The sequence below is a fragment of the Canis aureus genome, chromosome 17 (genome assembly GCF_053574225.1).
Source record: "Canis aureus isolate CA01 chromosome 17, VMU_Caureus_v.1.0, whole genome shotgun sequence".
Classification (NCBI taxonomy): domain Eukaryota; kingdom Metazoa; phylum Chordata; class Mammalia; order Carnivora; family Canidae; genus Canis; species Canis aureus.
In genome coordinates, this window is record NC_135627.1 from 26,550,451 (window position 1) to 26,571,608 (window position 21,158).

General features: G+C 36.7%; 1 long non-coding RNA gene across 2 annotated transcripts in view; it reads right to left on the bottom strand.

Annotated features, from left to right (window-relative positions):
- The window catches only part of LOC144287855 (uncharacterized), a 354,870-nt gene that overhangs the window by 192,056 nt on the left and 141,656 nt on the right, over positions 1–21,158 (bottom strand). The window lies entirely within an intron of this gene.

The window sequence follows — 21,158 nt, forward strand, 5'->3', positions numbered from 1 at the left end:
ACCATTACATGAAGTATTATTTATTTCCTTTCTTTATTTTATTCTGTTAGCACAAGAATTCAACTTCCATATGTCAGGTCCATGTTACTACAGTAGTAACCAGTAAATATATTTTGAATGCCTATATAAATGAATAATCTAGCTTAACAAAAAAAAAAACTCCAAAATATTCAAATATATGTATACATATGATTAAAAAAAGAAACAATACAAAAATGTAAAAGCTATAGATATGCAAATTAGAGAACATTTTACCATAATATTATATATCAATGCAAACTAAATTTTTTAAAAGGCAATTTTATATTGGAAAAATAACAGTTATAGTAAAAGTTTATCCTTATTTTAAAAAAATGTAATTCATATTTTTTACTTCCTACCTCATGCCAAAGATTGTCAAATTTAGTATGGATTAAAAAACAAAAGCAGCCAACATTAGAGCCTCCACTTAAGTTACTATCATCTTAAGTCATTCTCTTAAAATCCATCCATTTTTCACACTTGCCAAACTGGTAATTTAAAAGGAGATAGAGTAGTAACAACCCACACACATCTCACTTATTTTTTAGGGTGGCATTGGTTAATGCGATTTCTTCAAGGATTCAGTATTGCTTTTGAATACTCCAAACCAATGCAAGCACTAAATTTATTGTTGTTTTTGAAAATATTTTATTTATTTATTCATGAGAGGCAGAGAAAAGAGGCAGAGACACAGGCAGAGGGAGAAGCAGGCTCCATGCAGGAGTCCAATGTGGGACTCCATCCCGGGTCTCCAGGATCATCTCCTCGGCTGAAGGCAGGTGCTAAACTGCTGAGCCACCCAGGATGCCCTAATTTTATTCCTAAATAGGTGTGAAACAAATATAAAATCAAATTCTTGAAAAATAATCTTAGAACATTCCCAGGATATCTCTAATATAAACCACAGTGAAATTTGATAAGAATTCACTTCTCATGTGGTTCTGTATCTCCTCTAGTCTAAATGAAAAATAATACATTTGAAATATCAAAATATCATTAGCTTAATTGAATTCTCCATTAGTCCATGAAGTTTCATCATTTTTATTTAATTTACACATAGTAGCAAGGACAAAACCTGCATGGCCTTTGAATAATATTAGGGGAGGATTCAGAGGGTATTTATGTATTTTGAGATATACACTTTTTTTACAGGGAAAAGAACACCCATAGGTGTTTTAATTTTAATGATCACTAATTTAATTCAAATATCTAATAAGGAGAATGTTGAAAATTTCAATATAGTGTACATTTAATATAATTTCCTTATAACACTTTTTAATAGTTTTTTGGTCTTAATCTGCAAAGTAAACATGCAAACTGTTTAAAATTATTATTATACTTACACCAAAAACAATTATAAAAATACCAATATCATTTAGTAAGTCTACATTTATTTTTGTATCTGCATCAGATTATTGTTTTGCTCCTAGCAGACTTGGTGATATCCTATGGTATTAAAAAGAAAAATAAAATATTACTATCTCATAGCTAGGCAACATTACATGGTCATAGTTGTCTTTTAACCAATTCTTGATTTTTTTAACTTCATTTTTTATTGGAGTTCAATTTGACAACATATATCATATCATCCAGTGCTCATCCCATCAAGTGCCCCCCCTCAGTGCCTGTCACCCAGTCACCCCAAACCCCCGCCTATCTCGCTTTCCACTACCCCTTGCTTGTTTCCCAGAGTAAGGAGTCTCTCATGTTCTGTCACCCTCTCTGATATTTCCCACTCCTCATTTTCTCTCCTTCCCCCTTTATTCCCTTTCACTACTTTTTTATATTCCCCAAATGAATGAGACCATATAAGACCATATAATGTTTGTCCTTATCTGATTGACTTACTTCACTCAGCATAATACCCCCCAGTTAGATCCACGTTGAAGAAAATGTGGGTATTTGTCATTTCTAATGGCTGAATAATATTCCATTGTATATACAGACCACATCTTCTTTATCCATTCATCTTTCAATGGACACCAAGGCTCCTCCACAGTTTGGCTATTGTGGACATTGCTGCTATACACATTGGGGCACAGGTGTCATGTCGTTTCACTGCATCTGTATCTTTGAGGTAAATCTCCAGCAGTGCAATTGCTGGGTCGTAGGGATGTTCTATTTTTAACTGTTTGAGGAACCTCCACACAGGTTTTCAGAGTGGCTGCACCAGTTCACATTCCCACCAATAGTGCAAGAAGGTTCCCCTTTGTCCACATCTTCTCCAACATTTGTTGTTTCCTGCCTTGTTAATTTGCCCCATTCTCACTGGTGTGAGGTGGTATCTCATTGTGGTTTTGATTTGTATATCCCTGATGGCAAGTGATGTGGAGCATTTACTCATGGGCTTGTTGGCCATGTCTATGTCTTCTTTGATAAAATTTATGTTCATGTCTTCTGCCCATTTCATGACTGGATTGCTTATTTCTTGGGTGTTGAATTTGTAAGTTCTTTATAGATCTTGGATACTAGCCCTTTATCTGATAGGTCATTTGCAAATATCTTCTCCCATTCTGTAGGTTGTCTTTTAGTTTTGTTGACTATTTCTTTTGCTGTGCAGAAGCTTTTTATCTTAAGTTCCAATAGATCATTTCTGCTTTTGTTTCCCTTGTCTTCATAGATGTATCTTGCAAGAGGTTGCTGTGGCCAAGTTCAAAAAGGGTGTTGCCTCTGTTCTCCTCTAGGATTTTGATGGATTCTTGTCTCACATTTAGATCTTTCATCCATTTTGAGTTTATCTTTGTGTATGGTGTAAGAGAATGGTCTAGTTTCAATCTTCTGCATGTGGCTGTCCAATTTTCCCAGCACCATTTATTGAGGAGACTGTCCTTTTTCCAGTGGATAGTCTTTCCTGATTTGTCAAATATTAGTTGACCACAGAGTTCAGGGCCCATTTCTGGGTTCCCTATTCTGTTCCATTGATCTATGTATCTGTTTTTGTGCCAGTACTACACTGTCTTGAGATCACAGCTTGGTAGTACAACCTGAAATCCAGCTGTGATGCCCAGAAGCTCTGGTTTTCTTTTTCAATATTCCCCTGGCTATTCGGGGTCTTTTTGATTCCACACAAATCTTAAGATGATTTGTTCCAACTCTCTGAAGAAAACCCATGGTATTTTGATAGGGATTGCATTGAATGTGTAAATTGCCCTGGGTAACATTGACATTTTCACAATATTAATTCTGCCAATCCATGAGCATAGAATATTTTTCCATCTCTTTGTGTCTTCCTGAATTTCTTTCAGAAGTGCTCTGTAGTTTTTAAGTTATAGATCCTTTACCTCTTTGGTTAGGTTTATTCCAAGGTTTCTTATGCTTTTGGGTGCAATTGTAAATGGGATTGACTCCTTAATTTCTCTTTCTTCAGTCTTATTGTCAGTGTACAGAAATTCCACTGATTCCTGGGCATTGATTTTGTATCCTGCCACATGCCAAATTGCTGTATGAGTTCTAGCAATCTTGGGGTGGAGTATTTTGGGTTTTCTATGTATAGTATCATGTCATCTGCAAAGAGGGAGAGTTGACTTCTTCTTTGCAAATTTGAATGCCTTTTATTTCTTTTTGTTGCCTGCTTGCTGAGGCTAGGACTTCTAGTACTACGTTGAATAACAGTGGTGAGAGTGGACATCCCTGTCGTGTTCCTGATCTTAGGGGAAAGGCTCCCAATGTTTCCCCATTGAGAATGATATTTGCTGTGGGCTTTTCATAGATGGCTTTTAAGATGCTGAGGAATGTTCCCTCTATCCCTACACTCTGAAGAGTTTTGATCAGGAATGGATGCTGTATTTGTCAAATGCTTTCTCTGCATCTATTGAGAGGATCATATGGTCCTTGTTTTTTCTATTCTTGATATGATGTTTCACATTGATTTCTGTATGAGTGTTGAACCAGCCTTGCATCCCGGGGATAAATCCCACTTGGTAATGATGAATAATCTTCTTAATGTACTGTTGGAGCCTATTGGCTAGTATATTGTTGAGAATTTTTGCATCTGTGTTCATCAGGAATATTGGTCTATAATTCTCCTTTTTGGCGGATTCTTTGTCTGGCTCTGGAATTGAGGTGATGCTGGCCTCATAGAATGAGTTTGGAAGTATCCCATCTCTTTTTATCTTTTGGAACAGCTTTAGTAGAATAGGTCTTGTTTCTTTAAATGTTTGATAGAATTCCCCTAGGAGGTCATCTGGGCCTGGACTTTTGTGTCTTGGGAGGTTTTTGATGACTGCTTCATTTTTCTCCTTGGTTATCAACCTGTTTAGATTTTCTATTTCTTCCTGTTCCAGTTTTGGTAGTTTGTGGTTTTCCAGAAATGTGTCCATTTCTTCTAGATTGCCTAATTTATTGGTGTATAGCTGCTCATAATATGTTTTTAGAATCATTTGTATTTCTTTGGTATTGGTGGTGATCTCTCTTTTTTCATTTGTGATTTTATTAATTTGAGTCTTCTCTGTCTTTAATAAGGCTGGCTAATGGTTTATCTATCTTATTAATTCTTTCAAAGAACCGACTCCTGGTTGTGTTGATCTGTTCTACAGTTCTTCTGGTCTCTATTTCATTGAGCTCTGCTCGAATCTTTATTAACTCTCTTCTTCTACTGGGTGTAGGTTTTATTTGCTGTTCTTTCTCCAGTTCCTTTAGGTGCCAGGTTTGCTTGTGTATTTGAGTTTTTTCCAGTTTTTTGAGGGATGGTTGTATTGCAGTGTATTTCCCTCTCAGGACTGCTTTTGCTGTATCCCAAAGATTTGGAATGGTTCTATCTTCATTCTCATTAATTTCCATGAATCTTTTTAATTCTTGTCTAATTTCCTGGTTGACCCTTTCATCTTTTACCAGGATGGTCTTTAACCTCCACATGTTTGAATTCCTTCCAAAGTTCTTCTCGTAATTTAGTTCTAGTTTCAAAGCATTATGGTCTGAAGATATCCAGGGGATAATCCCAATCTTTTGGTATCAGGTAAGACCTGATATGTGACCCAGTATGTGGTCTATTCTGGAGAAAGTTCCATGTGCAGAATAATGTGTATTCAGTTGCATTTGGATATAAAGTTCTGTAAATATCTGTGAAATCCATCTGGTCCAGTGTATCATTTAAAGCTGTTTCTTTGGAGATGTTGTGCTTAGAAGATCTGTCCTTTGCAGAAAGCGCTGTGTTGAAGTCTCCTAGTATAAATTTATTACTGTCTAAGTATGTCTTAACTTTGGTTTTAATTGATTGATATACTTGGCAGCTCCCACATTAGGGCATAAATATTCCTGATTGTTAGGTCCTCTTGTTGGATACCTTTAAGTATTATATGTGTCCCTCTTCATCTCTTACTACAGGCTTTGGGATAAACTTTACCTGATATGAGGATGGCTTCCCCTGCTTTCTTTTGAGGACCATTTGAATGGTAAATGGTTCTACAACCTTTTATTTTCAGGCTGTAAGTGTCCTTAGGTCTAAAATGAGTCTTTTGTAGACAGCAAATAGATGGGTCATGCTTTTTTATCCAATCTGAAACCCTGTGCCTTTTAATGGGATCTTTAAGCCCATTCATGTTCAGAGCTACTATTGAAAGATATGAATTTTGTGTCATCATAATACCTATTCAGTCCCTGTTCTGTGGTTGTTTCCTTGGACTTCCTCTTTCTTTTACAGAGTCCCCCTTAATATTTTTTGCAGAGCCAGTTTGGTGGTCACATCCTCTTTCAGTTTCTGCCTATCCTGGAAGTTCTTTATCTCTCCTTCTATTCTGAATGAGAGCCTTGTTGGATAAAGTATTCTTGGCTGCATGTTCTTCTCATTTAGGACCCTGAATATATCCTGCCAGCCCTTTCTGGTCTGCTAGGTCTCTGTTGAGAGACCTGCTGTTAATCTAATAGTTCTCCCCATATAAGTTAGGGATCTCTTGTCTCTTGCTCTTTTAAAGATTTTCTCTTTATCTTTGGAATTTGCAGTTTCACTATTAAATGTCTAGGTGTTGTATGGATTTTATTGATTTTAGTGGGGGATCTATCTCCTGGATCTGAATGCCTGTTTCCCTCCCCAAGTAGAGAAGTTCTCAGCTATGATTTGCTCAAATACACTTTCTGGTCCTCTGTCCCTTTCGGTGCCCTCTGGAACCGCAATTAAACATAGATTTTTCCTTCTGAGGCTGTCATTTATTTCCTTTAACCTTTCCTCATTGTCTTTTAATTGTTTTTCTCTTTTTTCCTCAGCTTCCTTCCTTGCCATCAACTTGTCTTCTATGTCACTCACTCGTTCTTCTACCTCATTTACCCTCGTTGTTAGGACCTCCAATGTGGATTGCATCTCATTTAACTGATTTTTAATTTCTGCCTGATTAGATCTAAATTCTCCCATCATAAAGTCTCTTGAATCCTTTATGCTTTCCCCAGAGCCACCAGTAGCTTTATAATTGTGCTTCTGAATTGTCTTTCTGACATCGAATTGTAATCCAAATTCTGTAACTCTGTGGCAGAGAGTACTGTTTCTGATTCCTTCTGTTGTGGTGAGTTCTTTCTAGTCAATTTGCTCAGTGCAGAGTGGCTAAAAACAAGTTGTGCTGGAAAAAGGAAGAAAAAGAGATTAAAAAAAAAAAGGAAAAAACCCTAAAGAACAAAAACAAAACAAACAAACAAAACAAGGCAGGGTATCCTCTGGAGCTTTTCAGCATTGCTCAGTCAACAACTTGCTCTTCCCCTGTCCTTCTAGCTGGTCTTGGGGGAGGGGCCTGCTGTGCTGATTCTCAGGTGTGCACCTGGGGGAGCTGCCCCGCCTCCCGCCAGGTGCCTGCTTACTGGGAGCCATTTATCCAGTGGGGCTTCTGTTTCCTGGTCACCCAGACCCTCCCAGGCACAGGGTGACACCAGGAGGAACAGCAACAGTGGTTGGCAGCCAGCTCTCCAGCCCTGGGTCCAGCCCTGCAGTAACTCCTGCAGTCTTCCAGTGCACACTGGCCTGATGCTCCAGGGGTGGGGGCACTGACCTGCACAGCTCGGGCAGGAGCTCCTGCACAATGAGCAGGAGTGTCCTTGCTGTCCTGTGTCATCCTGGTCTCCACCTATTTCGGGGGGTGGGGGGGCGCGAGGGAGCGCCGGCTCCTGGGCTGTGTCCCTTGGGGCCCTCGGCTCGGGGCCTGCACCACTGATATCGCGCTCCTGGGCCGCACAGCCCCCTCCGTGGGGAGACGCCACCTGAGCTTCTCCCGGGCCCTGCCTGTCGCTCTAGCCCTTTACGGAGCTCAGCCCACACACAGTGTGTTGCATGCTGCACCCCGGGGTGCAGTTCCTCTGTTAGTGACCCTAAACCTTGGGGCTCCACTGCCCTTCCTGGGATCCTGCCCGAGTTTCCTGGGAGCGCCTTTCTGTCCAGGAAGATTGGTAAATTTCCTGTGTCTCTGGGAGTGGGCTTTCCTGTCCTGGAGGCTCTTGCCGGGTGGCTTTAGCCCGGCTCCTCACGGGGCCCCTCCCCCACTGGATGCTTATTTATTTTTACCCATCTTCCTACCTTGTTAGAAGCACAAATTCTTCTCTCTGTAGTTTTCCAGCTGTTCTCTAAATCTCAGGCCGAATTCGTAGGTTTTCAGGATGATTTGAAAGTTATCTAGGTAAGTTGGTGGTGAGAGGTGACTTGGGGACCCTACTCTTCTGCCATCTCGCCGCCCCTCCCTCCCCCCAATTCTTGATAATGGCAGAGGTCTTGGTGACTTCTCACAAGTATTTAAGTCTTGATCACTGGATATATCTCAGCATCAATTTAACAAATGGAAGGTATATGTTATATGAGAAAGAATTTGTAAGTTTTTTTCTGATTTTGTTTTATTTTGTATTAGTTACACAATTCAAGTAAGACACTAATAGGTTGCCTATAATTTTCATTTCTTGGAAATGCATCAATTATCTGTAGCCAAATAGCTCTATGTTTTCGATCACTCACTAAGATTACTGAATCACCGTTGCTGCCTATTTAATGACTTTGTACACTTTGTTTCTTACCATAACTACTATAGCACTAATGCTAGTGACCCCCTCCAACTTCACTGAGATGATGGATCTTATTTCAATATTATTTATTTTGGCTGTAATTCCTTATGTACCAAAAACAACTGGTAAATTTTGTTTTCAAGATTATGGTGCCATTCTCATCAATTTATTTTCTTTGAGCATGGACCTTGTTAGGTAAAATTTGGAGTAAGTAGGTGGTGGTTTTTTTCTTGTTGTCTTTGAATTAATTTCCCTATGCATATTTCCTATTACTTTTATGCTTCATGTCAGAAGTCAATATTTGATCACAGTCTTGTTAAACCACACCATAAAACAATGAGAACAAAGGCTGGCTTCCCAAATTCACAAAATGAATGTACTTTGAATATGGTTCAACAGTATGTTACATTCTTGTAGGTTGAAAATCTATCAAAAAGTTATACCTACACATCTCTCAATAGTATGAATTTTTTAAATCATTTTATCTCTAGTAATGTATTTGTTAAATATTTAGTGACTAAGATTAGAAAAAAAAATCTTGAAACATGACGGGAGTTTTAGTTTTCTCTTTTGAAAGATCCTCAGGTTTTTCAAGGATAGAAATTGGAATGGGAAGCATTATGAGAAAGGTTTAGAGGTCCATTTTTTTTTTCAAGTTTTTCAAAACCTTCCAGAATTTCTTATTCCAAATGTTGAGATTTTCCCTTTAATGGCAACTGTCTTTACTTTAACATAGAAATCTGGAAATAATGATAATCCAAACATTGTGGCAATTATGCCAGACAGAATTATTTTCTCAATGTCCTAGTTTTTTTTTTTTTAAACCAATGACACATGCAGATTTGGTTTTAAGTATATGCCTTCAGTAGAGTTATGAAATATAAGTTTGTTTATAAATATTAAATTGAGGCACACAGAGCTGAGAATAGAATGACTTTTTAAATGAATAATAGGACCATAATTGAAATTGATAGGTATAAGGTCAATTTCAAAGTGTGATATAAGAAGCTGCCTTAAAGAAGAGTTTTATTCATTTGCTTGATAATGTAGATTCTTTGACACTTTACTGCTATTTCTATTATTATTTTCTCATTAAGTTCTTATTTTTTGGCATGGTATACTATTCAAAATACTTAAGGAAAGAGTAACATTCATAGGCAGCTACTGCAGTGCTTGAAGAGTTGAATCAATAAAAATGTTAAAAAAATAAAATCAGGCTATAAAATAGTATAACAAAACTATGAGCTTTTGACTTTAACATTTATTAAACTCATGGAGATACTAGTAATTAATATAGCATATACTATGTAAATATATTATTTGTATTTTACACATTAACCTAAACATGAAGTCATGTAGTAGTGGCTTGACATATGACCCAGATGATCAAAGGTAAATGAGAATAAGTGTGCTAAAAGAAGAAATAAATAGATTCATAAATCAGGACACTTTTACCTAAACCCGAACCCAGGTTTGAAAACATATATTATCTGAAATTCAGAGATGCTAGATACTATTTTACAATGTTCTTGAGTAACACTGAAGTGAGATTATATTTACATAATTGTTACTTAATTTCATTATACACTTCATGAGTTTTAGCAAGTGCTACTAAACTTGTTTTGTCAAGAGCTACATCAATAATTTTTAATCAATGCATAACAACTTGACATTTTCTAAAGCTCTAGAATTTCTAACTGTATGTGTAATATACTTAAATATTCAAAATCCCAATTCTCTCTAGGTTGTTAAATACTAGGGTTTTATTTTATAGATGCAGTTTTACTATAACTGAGTAAAAATGTATTATATCAATTCAAAGTTATGACATTAAGAATATACTGTTAATCACAATGCTATTTAATATTTAATAAAATATTAAATTATTGATAGCCTTCACTATCTCTGTCCTCCCAGAAAGAACTGATAATGTTTCTGTTATAGTTAGGTATGCATATGTGTATATGATGAGAATAATAGTAATAATAACAATTAAACATCTAACAGGTACTCATCAAAGAGTCTTATATATAATTCAATTAATCTAATCATATTGATAATAATCATTCCCCCCTTACCAATGAGGTACTTGAGATGCTGAGACATTATATAACATGTTCATAATGGGCTGAATGATGTTCAAAATTAAAAAACCTAAACCCCAGTAGCCCAAATGTGAACTTATTTGGAAAGAGGGTCATTATAGAGGTAATTACATTAAAATGAGGTCACACTGGAGTAGGGTGGCTTTTAATCCAATATGACTGGTGTACTTAAGAGAGGAATTTGGATGTAGGCACAGTTACACAGGGAGAATGCCATGTGATGACAGATGCAGAAATTAAAGTGATAGTCACAAGCCACGAAACACCAAGGATGGACAGCCATCACCAAAAGCTAGAAAGAGGCAAGGAAGCATTTTACCTAGAGAGAGAGCATGGAGCATGGCCCTACTGACAAATTAGTTTTAGACTTCTAGCCTCAAGAAAAATTACAGAATACATTTTTGTTGTTTTAAGTTATCCATTTTATGATATATTATTACAACAGCTCTAGGAAATTAAGGCAGTGTCCAAAGATATGAGCTAGTATATGTTAAGAACTGTGAAGGCTTTAAACCTTTACCCTACTAATAAGACAATGAGTTAGTCTAATACAATTTTATGGATGCTGGTCAAAGACATTAGATTCCTAGGTCAGAAACAAAATACTTTATTACTTATAGCACAGTAAACATTTGAAATTCAGCATATTTTTTTTCAATTCCTCTTGTCAGTAAGTCCAGTGAGGAGAGAAAGTATGGCTCAAGACAGAGGACTACATAATGCATGGTTTCTATTACGAAATTATGGGAAGTAAGTATGACAGTCTTTTGCTTTGGAAAGAGACAATATCTCTCTTTTAAGCTAGTAAGTGTGCCCTTTGGAAGAGAGACACTTTCTCTATTTTCTGGGATTATACTAATAACTGTGAAAAAAGTCTCAGAGTACAACCTCTGTCTTCAGTCACAGACTGTGAAGAAATGCAATAGGCCTATAGGGAAATTTTCTAAAAGTATGCATCACTGCTGGAATTTTAACCTAGGATACCTGGTTCTCAAGTAGGTATTTTAATTAATATACATTTATATGTTTATAAGGATATATAGGAAAATACAAGCAGTAAGAAATCTCTGTCTTTATCACATGCATACCCATATCTATTATACTTATGTAAGTGTGTAACATATAAAAACATTATATAAAATGCTTTATATACATATATACATGTATACACATATGTATATGTCTTCTTGTGTGTATATATATATGTGTGTGTGTGTGTGTGTGTGTATGTTTACAACCTTCAATTTGGATAACTTAAAAATGAGAGAATAATAATAAATTATCAATTTCCCCAGAGCATCTTCAAATAGCTGTCTACTTCAAGGCCTCTCCCTTTACCTCCCTCTTTCCTTTCCCCCTACTCTACTCTTTATGTGCATGTGTGTGTGTGCTTATATACCAGTATTTATGCATAGATTGATAACAATTTAAAAAAAAATAAATGTAGCAAAATATTTGTGTATAATTTGCTTTTCTCTATCTAAAAAATCTGCACTTTTAAAGTTAGCCTGTTAAAAAAGTACAGAATCTCAAGGAAATACTAGCCTTTGCTTTCTAAAGTGTATGCATCATTCAAATCCTCATTAGCAATGTATGAGAGTTCCAGTTGCTCCACATCCTCACCAACATTTGGCATGGTCAGTCTTTTTAATCTTCACCTTCACTAATTTCTAGTGAAGTAGTTTCTCACTAAAAATAATTACATATTTTAAAAATTCTTATTTGATCATGTTATTTTCCTACATACAACCACTTCTTAGTTACCCATCTCTTTAATTAGAACTTCTCCTTATAGCTTGGATGAAAAAGTCATAAAGTATAAATTAAGAAAAGAGCAATTTTCCCATACCTGATGGTTAGATATAAATAATTTATGAATTCACTCACCTCTCATGTCAATGAAATAACTTTAAATTTACATAAGAGAGACATACACTTAAAAATTCAGTGGGAAACAAATATTATTCAATATTTATCAAACTTTTATAGCTGAGACAATTTATCTTGGAAATGAAAATGACTAGTTCCTACCATTTTTTTTTAGTTTTTTTTTTTTAATTTATTTATTCATGAGAGAAAGAGGCAGAGATACAGACAGAGGAGAAGCAGGTTCCATGTAGGAAGCCTGATGTGGGACTCGATCCCAGGACTCCAGGATCATGCCCTGGGCAAAAGGCAGGTGCCAAACCGCTGAGACACCCAGGGATCCTGTGTTCCTACCAATTTGAACATATGATTAAGAATTTTTATGTGTCCCTAACCCCATTATCAAAGAATATAGGTTGGGCAATATACTTGAGATATGTGTAAATGCAAAAACTAAGATTTTCATTTGATAAGTCAATGGATTTGTGATAGTATTGATTCCAACTAATGAAATGTCAAAAGTTAGGAAATGAAAAATAACAAAAAATATGAGTCATTGAATAGTTAAAAACTTAAATAAACAAATGCAAACTGAATAATTTATTGTCATCTTACAATTAATAAATATAGACATTTTAAATCAAAATATTAATTGCAATTTTAAAGCAATATCAAGCTTATTCATATTTTGCAGAAAATCTATCAAAATATTTGGACACTTTTTTCAAGATTCTTAAATAATATAAATATTTTTTAAAAAAGAAAAAAACATTAATAGTTTGAAGACGTACTTGTATCACACTGTAAAAATCCTCTATTTGACTAACATATTCAAAGTAAATGTAACATTTATTTTGATAAATACCAATTTTCCCATTAATAAAGTTTGAAATAAGGCAGGGTAAGATACAATTTCTCTCTTACTCTCTTTCTCCCTCTTCTCAGGCCTACTATATTGTTTTTTGAAATAAGCATTTTAATACTCTATGAAAGATGTTTTTAAATCATTTTAAAATTATATAATTAGGGTATAAAACTCTAAGCCAACTCACCTGAAGTTCTTAGTAGTTGTACTGAACAGAATGAAGTTGGAATACCAGACCTTTCTGACTGCAGACTCATACTCTTAGAAAGTATAATAATTGCTATTATTAGGTATCAATATACTTCATTGAGAAAACAAATAATTTAAAGATTCACCACAGAGAAATATGCCACAGAAAAATCTTATATATTTTGCAGAATTTATAAGAAGACATAGATCATTTTTTGTGCAATTATGTAAACATAATTAGAGATTGCTTCACAGGTTGGTATCTGCTGTTATTTTTCTCTGTCTTTCATAAATAACTCTTGAAGATAGCTTTGACCAAGTAACTACAATATCAACTTCCTCTGGCTATTTTGGCTCCATGAAACTTAGGTTTCTATTCACTTCACAAGTCCCTAAATTCTGGATTGTCCCAAGTTTAAAGAAGCACTAAGATGCAAAACAGCCCTTTTTATACCTTCACTCTAAGAATTGATTGACCACAGAGAGATACATTTCCTGTAGAAAACTTCTGTTTTTTCCACCTGCTCAGCCTGTCTACTTGCCCTACACCTCACAATGTTCCTGCCAGTCCTGATTTATTCTATTAAAATAATCACTCTCTGTTTGATCTAGAGATGTGTATAGATCCTGTGAAGAGTCCAAGCACTCTTCATACTGCAAATTTGAATAAAATCTCTTCTTACATAAGTCTGGAATAGTTTTATTTGACAAGTGTTTGCAATTTGCATGAATATTAATCTTTGTTTCGTGCAAGATCCTGTTTCCTTTCAGACTTTACAGAGTTTACATAACTAAGAGGTGAAGTTATTCTTATTTTATTTTTACCTTGCTAAGCATCAGTGACTTTACTTAGCTCTGTGGCAGTGTAGTGAATAGAATAACATTAGTGCAAAACATATTACTTCAAAACAACTTGACATTTTCCAAAGTTCTCAACACTCAACTTCATTTTAATTCAACATTTTATACTTCTTTTAAGTGGATAATGTGATAAGTCATGTAATAGGAATTTTAAAGATGTAGGAGTGCAGCTGTCTCTGCTAGTCATGTATATAACTGATACAATTTTACAATAAACAGCAATTTCTGGGAGGAAACAAAACTTTCTCAAAATAAGTATACAAAGGAAAGTGACCCTTATTCATGGAATACAAATCTGTAAAGTATAAATATATATGCAAATACATGGTTAGGTAAGAGCATGTGCAATTTTAAGCACTGGCAAGTGATTTAAAGTGAAACTATTTTTTCTATAAAAAAGATATTTTGGGGATCCCTGGGTGGCGCAGCAGTTTAGCGCCTGCCTTTGGCCCAGGGCGCGATCCTGGAGACCCGGGATCGAATCCCACATCGGGCTCCTGGTGCATGGAGCCTGCTTCTCCCTCTGCCTATGTCTCTGCCTCTCTCTCTCTCTATCATAAATAAATAAAAATTAAAAAAAAAGATATTTTGATATATTTCTATTTAAGATAATACGTTAGAACATTCTTAAAGTTTTCTTACTTAAATAGAAGATGTATTGGGATATATATATTTATCCAACTTTAAAGTTTTTGATTCAGTTGTTTTTAGTTTTTTGATATACTTGCACAACCATAACCATTACTGCTCTCTGATTTCAGAATATTTTTATAACCACACAAGGAAATTCTGTACCTTTTTTTGTCACGCCTCATTGCCCCCTGCCTTTGGTCACTGACAACCACTAATCTACTTTCTGCCATTATAGATTTCCTTATTCTTGGTATTTCCTATAATTTCTATTACATTTTATATAAATTCCATTCAGTATGCGATTTTTTGACTGATATCTTTTCCTTAAAATGCTTTCAAAATTTTCCATGTAGTGGCATTGATTAGTACTTATTTCCTTTCAATTACTGAATAGTCCACTTATTGATATGCACAATTTGATTAGCCCCCCATCTGTTGATGGGTATTTGGACTCTGTCTACTCTGTTCATATTATAAATGCTGCTGCTTATGTACTTAGTGTCTAGGTTTTTGTTTGGACATGAGTATTTAATTATCTTAGTTATATACCTGGCAGGGAATACTGGATCATATCATAGATTTATATTCAACACTGTTAAGAAATTGCCAAATGTTTCTCAAAGTGGCTATACCATTTTAAAATCCCACTACCAATGTGTGAAGTTTCCAATTTCTCTTTGACAAAACTTACTCTTTTCACATTTTATTTTCACTATCTTAGTGAGAGTGACATGTTATATGGGTTTTAATTTGTGTTTTCCTAATAACTAATGATGCCAAGCATTTCTTCCAGTACTTTTTGGGCATCTATGCATTTCTTTGGAAAAATACCTATCCAAATCCTTGACCTTTTTTAAAACTGTATTTTTTTGTCTTTTGAGTTGTGAGAATTTTTTATACTGAATACCAGTTCTTCATCAGATGTATGATATGAATCAGATAAATATATTTGATATCATAAATATTACATCTGATATGTCAGATATAATAACATACCTGGTAATATATCTGTATTGTATACTTGATAAATGACATGTATTTTCCCATTACATAGATTATTTTTATTTTTTATTTATTTTTTTTTAATTTTTTTTTATTGGTGTTCAATTTACCAACATACAGAATAACACCCACTGCCCGTCACCCATTCACTCCCACCCCCCGCCCCCCTCCCCCTCCACCACCCCTAGTTCGTTTCCCAGAGTTAGCAGTCTTTACGTTCTGTCTCCCTTTCTGATATTTCCCACACATTTCTTCTCCCTTCCCTTATATTCCCTTTCACTATTATTTATATTCCCCAAATGAATGAGAACATATAATGTTTGTCCTTCTCCGACTGACTTACTTCACTCAGCATAATACCCTCCAGTTCCATCCACGTTGAAGCAAATGGTGGGTATTTGTCATTTCTAATAGCTGAGTAATATTCCACTGTATACATAAACCACATCTTCTTTATACATTCAATTTCGTTGGACACCCAGGCTCCTTCCACAGTTTGGCTATCGTGGCCATTGCTGCTAGAAACATCGGAGTGCAGGTGTCCCGGCGTTTCATTGCATTTGTATCTTTGGGGTAAATCCCCAACAGTGCAATTGCTAGGTCGTAGGGCAGGTCTATTTTTAACTGTTTGAGGAACCTCCACACAGTTTTCCAGAGTGGCTGCACCAGTTCACATTCCCACCAACAGTGTAAGAGGGTTCCCTTTTCTCCGCATCCTCTCCAACATTTGTGGTTTCCTGCCTTGTTAATTTTCCCCATTCTCACTGGTGTGAGGTGGTATCTCATTGTAGTTTTGATTTGTATTTCCCTGATGGCAAGTGATGCAGAGCATTTTCTCATATGCATGTTGGCCATGTCTATGTCTTCCTCTGTGAGATTTCTGTTCATGTCTTTTGCCCATTTCATGATTGGATTGTTTGTTTCTTTGGTGTTGAGTTTAAGAAGTTCTTTATAGATCTTGGAAACTAGCCCTTTATCTGATAGGTCATTTGCAAATATCTTCTCCCATTCTGTAGGTTGTCTTTGAGTTTTGTTGACTGTATCCTTTGCTGTGCAAAAGCTTCTTATCTTGATGAAGTCCCAATAGTTCATTTTTGCTTTTGTTTCTTTTGCCTTCGTGGATGTATCTTGCAAGAAGTTACTATGGCCGAGTTCAAAAAGGGTGTTGCCTGTGTTCTTCTCTAGGATTTTGATGGAATCTTGTCTCACATTAAGATCTTTCATCCATTTTGAGTTTATCTTTGTGGATGGTGCAAGAGAGTGGTCTAGTTTCATTCTTCTGCATGTGGATGTCCAATTTTCCCAGCACCATTTATTGAAGAGACTGTCTTTCTTCCAATGGATAGTCTTTCCTCCTTTATCGAATATTAGTTGACCATAAAGTTCAGGGTCCACTTCTGGATTCTCTATCTGTTCCACTGATCTATGTGTCTGTTTTTGTGCCAGTACCACACTGTCTTGATGACCACAGCTTTGTAGTACAACCTGAAATCTGGCATTGTGATGCCCCCAGATATGGTTTTCTTTTTTAAAATTCCCCTGGCTATGCGGGGTCTTTTCTGATTCCACACAAATCTTAAAATAATTTGTTCTAACTCTCTGAAGAAAGTCCATGGTATTTTGATAGGGATTGCATTAAACGTGTATATTGCCCTGGGTAACATTGACATTTTCACAATATTAATTCTGCCAATCCATGAGCATGGAATATTTTTCCATCTCTTTGTGTCTTCCTCAATTTCTTTCAGAAGTGTTCTATAGTTTTGAGGGTATAGATCCTTTACATCTTTGGTGAGGTTTATCCCTAGGTATCTTATGCTTTTGGGTGCAATTGTAAATGGGATGGACTCCTTAATTTCTCTTTCTTCAGTCTCATTGTTAGTGTATAGAAATGCCACTGATTTCTGGGCATTGATTTTGTATCCTGCCACGCTACCAATTGCTGTATGAGTTCTAGCAATCTTGGGGTGGAGACTTTTGGGTTTTCTATGTAGAGTATCATGTCATCAGCGAAGAGGGAGAGTTTGACTTCTTCTTTGCCAATTTGAATGCCTTTAATGTCTTTTTGTTGTCTGATTGCTGAGGCTAGGACTTCCAGTACTATGTTGAATAGCAGTGGTGAGAGTGGACATCCCTGTCTTGTTTCTGATCTTAGGGGAAAGGCTCCCAGTGCTTCCCCATTGAGAATGATATTTGCTGTGGGCTTTTCATAGATGGCTTTTAAGATGTTGAGGAATGTTCCCTCTATCCCTACACTCTGAAGAGTTTTGATCAGGAATGGATGCTGTATTTTGTCAAATGCTTTCTCTGCATCTAATGAGAGGATCATATGGTTCTTGGTTTTTCTCTTGCTGATATGATGAATCACATTGATTGTTTTACGGGTGTTGAACCAGCCTTGTGTCCCAGGGATAAATCCTACTTGGTCATGGTGAATAATTTTCTTAATGTACTGTTGGATCCTATTGGCCAGTATCTTGTTGAGAATTTTTGCATCCATGTTCATCAGGGATATTGGTCTGTAATTCTCCTTTTTGGCGGCGTCTTTGTCTGGTTTTGGAATAAGGTGATGCTGGCTTCATAGAACGAATTTGGAAGTACTCCATCTCTTTCTATCTTTCCAAACAGCTTTAGGAGAATAGGTATGGTTTCTTCTTTAAACGTTTGATAAAATTCTCCTGGGAAGCCATCTGGCCCTGGACTCTTGTGTCTTGGGAGGTTTTTGATGACTGCTTCAATTTCCTCCCTGGTTATTGGCCTGTTCAGGTTTTCTATTTCTTCCTGTTCCAGTTTTGGTAGTTTGTGGCTTTCCAGGAATGCGTCCATTTCTTCTAGATTGCCTAATTTATTGGCGTATAGCTGTTCATAATATGTTTTTAAAATCGTTTGTATTTCCTTGGTGTTGGTAGAGATCTCTCCTTTCTCATTCATGATTTTATTAATTTGAGTCTTCTCTCTCTTCTTTTTAATAAGGCTGGCTAATGGTTTATCTATCTTATTAATTCTTTCAAAGAACCAACTCCTGGTTCTGTTGATCTGTTCCACAGTTCTTCTGGTCTCGATTTCGTTGAGTTCTGCTCGAATCTTTATTAACTCCCTTCTTCTCTTGGGTGTAGGATCTATTTGCTGTTTTTTCTCTAGCTCCTTTATGTGTAAGGTTAGCTTTTGTATTTGAGTTCTTTCCAGTTTTTGAATGGATGCTTGTATTGCGATGTATTTCCCCCTTAGTACTGCTTTTGCTGCATCCCAAAGATTTTGAACGGTTGTATCTTCATTCTCATTAGTTTCCATGAATCTTTTTAATTCTTCCTTAATTTCCTGGTTGACCCTTTTATCCTTTAGCAGGATGGTCCTTAACCTCCATGTGTTTGAGGTCCTTCCAAACTTCTTGTTGTGATTTAGTTCTAATTTCAAGGCATTATGGTCCGAGAATATGCAGGGGACAATCCCAATCTTTTGGTATCGGTTCAGACCCGATTTGTGACCCAATATGTGGTCTATTCTGGAGAAAGTTCCATGTGCGCTTGAGAAGAATGTGTATTCAGTTGAGTTTGGATGTAAAGTTCTGTAGATATCTGTGAAATCCATCTGGTCCAGTGTATCATTTAAAGCTCTCGTTTCTTTGGAGATGTTGTGCTTAGAAGACCTATCGAGTATAGAAAGAGCTAGATTGAAGTCACCAAGTATAAGTGTATTATTATCTAAGTATTTCTTCACTTTGGTTAATAATTGATTGATATATTTGGCAGCTCCCACATTCGGAGCATATATATTGAGGATTGTTAAGTCCTCTTGTTGAATAGATCCTTTAAGTATGATATAGTGTCCCACTTCATCTCTCACTACAGTCTTTGGGGTAAATTTTAGTTTATCTGATATAAGGATGGCTACCCCTGCTTTCTTTTGAGGACCATTCGAATGGTAAATGGTTCTCCAACCTTTTATTTTCAGGCTGTAGGTGTCCTTCTGTCTAAAATGAGTCTCTTGTAGACAGCAAATAGATGGGTCCTGCTTTTTTATCCAGTCTGAAACCCTGCGCCTTTTGATGGGGTCATTAAGCCCGTTCACATTCAGAGTTACTATTGAGATATATGAGTTTAGTGTCATCATGATATCTATTCAGTCTTTGTTTTTGTGGACTGTTCCACTGAACTTCTTCTTAAAGGGGAATTTTAAGAGTCCCCCTTAAAATTTCTTGCAGAGCTGGTTTGGAGGTCACATATTCTTTTAGTTGCTGCCTGTCTTGGAAGCTCTTTATCTCTCCTTCCATTTTGAATGAGAGCCTTGCTGGATAAAGTATTCTTGGTTGCATGTTCTTCTCATTGAGGACCCTGAATATATCCTGCCAGCCCTTTCTGGCCTGCCAGGTCTCTGTGGAGAGGTCTGCTGTTACCCTAATACTCCTCCCCATAAAAGTCAGGGATTTCTTGTCTCTTGCTGCTTTAAGGATCTTCTCTTTATCTTTGGAATTTGCAAGCTTCACAATTAAATGTCGAGGTGTTGAACGGTTTTTATTGATTTTAGGGGGGGATCTCTCTATTTCCTGGATCTGAATGCCTGTTTCCCTTCCCAGATTAGGAAAGTTTTCAGCTAGAATTTGTTCAAATACATATTCTGGCCCTCTGTCCCTTTCGGCGCCCTCGGGAACCCCAATTAAACGTAGGTTTTTCTTCCTCAGGCTGTCGTTTATTTCCCTTAATCTATCTTCATGGTCTTTTAATTGTTTGTCTCTTTTTTCCTCAGTTTCCCTCTTTGCTATCAACTTGTCTTCTATGTCACTCACTCGTTCTTCCACCTCGTTAACCCTCGTCGTTAGGACTTCTAGTTTGGATTGCATCTCATTCAATTGATTTTTAATTTCTGCCTGATTAGCTCTAAATTCTGCAGTCATGAAGTCTCTTGAGTCCTTTATGCTTTTTTCTAGAGCCACCAGTAGCTGTATAATAGTGCTTCTGAATTGGCTTTCTGACATTGAATTGTAATCCAGATTTTGTAACTCTGTGGGAGAGAGGACTGTTTCTGATTCTTTCTTTTGAGGTGAGGTTTTCCTTCTAGTCATTTTGCTCAGTGCAGAGTGGCCAAAAGCAAGTTGTATTGGGAAAAAGAGAAAAAGAGAGGAGAGAAAGAAGGAAAGAAAAGAGAAAGAGAAAAAAAAAGGGAAGAAAAAGAAAAAAAAAACGAAAAAAAAAAAAAAGAAAAAGAGAAAGAAAAAGAAAGGAGAAAAAAAGGGGGTGGGGGAAGGAAACAAATCAAAAAGCAAAACAAAACAAAAACAAAAACAAAAACAAACAAAAAAAGAACCACCGGGGAGTATCTTCTGATTCTGTGTACTTTAAGTCCCTTGACTTCCCCCGGAACTTGTCCGTCTAGCTGGTCTTCTGGGGGAGGGGCCTGTTGTGCTGATTTTCAGGTGTTAGCAGTTGGAGGAGCTGTTGTGCCCCCTCCTGGCGCAGGGCTCGGTGGGGGTTGTTTACCCCGTGAGGCCGCAGGAGGAACAGCCCCAGTGGCGGGGCAGCTCTGGAGCCCTGGATTCAGCTCCGGCAGGAACTCCGTCTGCAGGGCCTGGAGGCTCCGGGCGGGGCCGCTGATCTGCTCCGCTGGGGCAGGAGCGTCCTCGCTGTCCTGGGCCCTCCCGGCCTCTGCCTGTCCCG